Consider the following 4113-nt stretch of genomic DNA (forward strand, 5'->3'; position numbering starts at 1 on the left):
TGCCGTTACGTTCTGAGTTCAAATTCCGCCGAGGTCGACTTTGCCTTTCATCCTTTCGGGGTCGATAAATTAAGTACCAGTTACGCACTGGGGTCGATGTAATCGACTTAATCCGTTCGTCTGTTCTTGGTTGTTCCCTCTATGTTTAGCCTCTTGTGGGCAATAACGAAATAGGTATTTCCTTCTGAGTTCAAATTCCGCCGAGGTCGACTTCGCCTTTCATCCTTTCGGGGGTCGATTAAATAAGTACCAGTTACGTACTGAGGTCGGTGCAATTGACTTAATCCCTTTGTCTGTTCTTGTTTGTCCCCTTTACGTTTAGCCCCTTGTGGGCAATAAAGAAATATTTTGTTATTAGTAAGGTGGCGTGCTGGCAGCATCGTCAACGCGTTGGATAAAATGCTTAGCGGCATTTCTTTCAATTTTACGTTCTGAGTTGAAATGCTGCCGGTGTCGACTTTGCCTCCCATAATTTTGGGGTCCATAAAATAAGTACCAGTTGAGCACTGGGATCGGTGTAATCGACCCCCCCCCCTCTATCCTACGTCACTTGGTTTCCTATCCACGATATGGCTGCATTGGACATAGGGCAATTTTTGTACCCATATCCAAATGTACCAATTAAAAAATAAATAAATCATAAAACGCCCTATATGCCAGGAAATGTAGCAGGCCAAAACTAAAAGTTAGATTGTAGTTGTTTGATATTGATCTTAGCCATAAGGCTGAGAAGCATTAGATTGTAGTTGTTTAACCTCATTAATACATTGATAAACATTTTATGTAAAACATTGCAATGAGGGTGGGGAGAGCTAAACTACAATACCTTAAAAAAGAAGACACCCTATTGATCTCACGACTCCAGAGGTATGAAATAAAAAGAACCTGACATGATTTGAATTCAAAATTAATAAAGCAGCTACTATATATGCCAGTTTTTCTTTGGCCCTTTGCAATAAATTAGTTTTTGCTTTTTATTTTACTTTTTTTTAAGGGATCGGGGTTTTTTTTTTTTTTTTTTTTTTTTTTTCTGCAGGAAATGGCTAAAATAATTTGAAACAACCCAAATCTTAGATGTTTCAACCAAAGTTGGCCCACGCTGTCTTAGTCACGCCACCTGACAGTCATTTTTAAGCTAAATTTTGTTGTTGCATAGTCCATCCAAATAGGGATGTATCTAGATATAGGCGATTTGGTTGATATCCTTCAAAGAAATTTAGCTAGTTATTGTTTGAAGGTTATAGGATGTCTTTCTTTGATTTGTTTTGATGCCATTAAATAGAACAGCCTGTTGAGGAAGAGTAATTGTGTGGCAATGTGATTATGTGTTAGCACTGTTTTTCTTTTTTATATATAATTTTGTCCTGATAAAACTGGCACTCCATCTGCATCAGTTACGATGATGAGTGTTCTAGTTGCTATGATCGATGGAACAGCCTGCTCGTGAAATTAACGTGTAAGTGGCTGAACACTCCACAGACACTTAACTTAGTTCTCAGGAAGGTTCAGTGTAACACAGAATGTGACAAGGCTGACCCTTGAAAATACAGGTACCATTCATTTCTGCCACCTGAATGGACTGAAGCAATGTGAAATGAAGTGCCTTGCTCAAGGACACAATGTGCCACTGGGGATTGAACTCACAACTTTACGATTGTGAGCTGAATACCCCAACCACTAAGACCTGCACCTTCACAAACCACTTATAAAAGGGGTGGGGGAAGATCCAAACTTCATTTAAATTCATTTATCTATATCATCTATACATATATTCTGAATCTATAAAGCAATTAGTCTGATTCACTAAAGTTGGCTCCAGTTCTCTTGCCATTTACAATATTAATTTTTTAAGGCATACACATTTACAAGGAAATAGGAAAAGAAATTAGTGACCTGTTAATTTAATTTGTAGATAAAGTTATCAGTATGTTTCACTGCACATCCTAGTACCTTCCACTCCATGTTGTATCTTTTGATATTGATTTTTTTTTTCATTACTAACTAACCCATCAGTGATATCAAATTTCCCGGAAATATCATGTCCAAACCCTTTCTAGCATACCTCTGCAACTTTTCATGATTTCTTCAAGCTATTTTGAAATTTTAACTTCTGTCATATATTGCTTTCTTCTATCTTGCCGATTAGTTGCAGTTTCATCTCAGTCCTTTTCTGACATGTTTCTATGTAATCTTTGAACCTCAGCTTAGGTTTATGAGGTGGATGCTTGCCATTCCTCAGCTCACCACACTGGAGTTACTTCAGTGTCTTACTGTCCTCCATTCTCACTAAGTGACCTATTCATTGGAGCTGCAAAATGATTGACTCACTACTTCTTTCAAGGACCTCAACATCACTCACATACATTTTCCAGCATAGGTTCAAGATATGACATACACACTACTGCTGGAAGTGCTCCAGTCGTTTCAGGTGCTTTCTATGTCTCACAAATGTACAACAGGGAGGACAAAACCCATGTTATATAAATCTTCACTTTAGTATCAGGAGAGCTATGATGTTGAAACCACAGGTGCTTTTCCAACTTTCTGAAAGTGTCACTTTCGCTGATTCTTAGCAAGATTTCATTTTCAAGGGTGCATTGTAAACTAAGGGCACTGCCTAGATACACAAGCTTGTTGACAACTTCTAATCATACATTCTTATATCTGGTTCTAAGTATGTCCCTCCTGGTGCAGGCTGATATAAGACAAGTCTTTTTAAGACTTATTGTCGGGCCTAGTATAGAATAAGCATTGGAGAAAGTTTCCATATGTTGCATGGTTTCTTGAATGTGAGTAAAGAGATCAGTCATCTGCATTGAGAAATTCTCTTACAATGAGGGCATGACTTTTGAGTTTGTACTGATGCATCTTGTGTTGAAAAGTTTCCCAGATTTATGAAACCTGATATATATTCTATATGGACACTCACTAAAAGCCACATATGCATGCGATGGCTTTCATGCAGTTTACCTCGACCAGATCCCCGGATCTTTCTGATTTGGCGGACACCATTTGTTTTCTAATGAAACACTTTCAAACTTGGGACACTGGTAGAATGTGTCATATAAAACATCTTTTACTCTTAGTGTTGTTGAGAAAATTTTAGATTTTTAAAGTTATTTTGTGTTAAAGTTGTCGTATTTTGGTAATTTCAACCAATCACTGACGTCTATTGAGGTGAAGACAATTACTGCTGTGGTTTGTCAACAACATATTGTGGCAGTGTAATGAGATCTTTTCCCTTGAATAAAATTAATGCCGTTGTTTGTCAACAACAACTATCGGTGGTACTGTGATTTATGACATCGTTCGTGCATTTTTACTGGTTTTAGCTTTGGGGTTTTAGGGTTAGGGTTAGGGTTTTAGGGTTAGGGTTCTGGTTTTAGGGTTAGGGTTTGGGTTTTAGAGTTAGGGTTAGGGTTATGAGTATTTTTGCCAAATTTGGTGAAAAATCTGTGGTTATATAAGATATAAAAAATGCTGTTCTGAATTAATATGAGGTTCTAAAGAAGACCTGTCCACAAAACTGAGTGCTTGAAGAGTTGTGTCCCACCCATATGTAGCAACACACTTTTCACCCACCCTACCTTCAGAAAGCAAACTATATCTCCTCTTCTAAACAGCATCTTTCTCTTCCTCACATTTGCTCTTCATAAATTATTATTGTTTCCCAATCCCCTTTCTTGCCCTCACTGGCCTGCTCACTGTATTGCTGCCACCTGCCATACCTAAAATTTCTACCCTGATTTATGCTCAGATCTTTGTTACTTGAGAGTATACCCTAGCCCTACACCATCTCTCTTCTGCTCTCTCTTACACTTTTGCTGTCTCCTACTCTCTTTCCCTTTCACTTGGTTACTCTCTCTTGCTTTCCCTGTGACTAGGTAACCAAATGTCTCCTTTACATCAGCACACTTTCTTCTGGCCTCTTGTATCTCCTCTCTCTCTTCCCTGTCTCCTCTCTCTCTCTTCCCTGTCTCCTCTCTCTCTCTTCCCTGTCTCCTCTCTCTCTCTTCCCTGTCTCCTCTCTCTCTTCCCTGTCTCCTCTCTCTCTCTTCCCTGTCTCCTCTCTCTCTCTTCCCTGTCTCCTCTCTCTCTCTTCCCTGTCTCCTC

At 38.9% G+C, this 4113-nt stretch overlaps 1 protein-coding gene across 6 annotated transcripts in view; it reads left to right on the forward strand.

Annotated features, from left to right (window-relative positions):
- LOC106879961 (monocarboxylate transporter 9) overlaps nucleotides 1–4113 on the forward strand; it is a 43558-nt gene that overhangs the window by 5809 nt on the left and 33636 nt on the right. The window lies entirely within an intron of this gene.

The sequence above is a fragment of the Octopus bimaculoides genome, chromosome 10 (genome assembly GCF_001194135.2).
Source record: "Octopus bimaculoides isolate UCB-OBI-ISO-001 chromosome 10, ASM119413v2, whole genome shotgun sequence".
In the NCBI taxonomy this organism is placed as follows: Eukaryota; Metazoa; Mollusca; class Cephalopoda; order Octopoda; family Octopodidae; genus Octopus; species Octopus bimaculoides.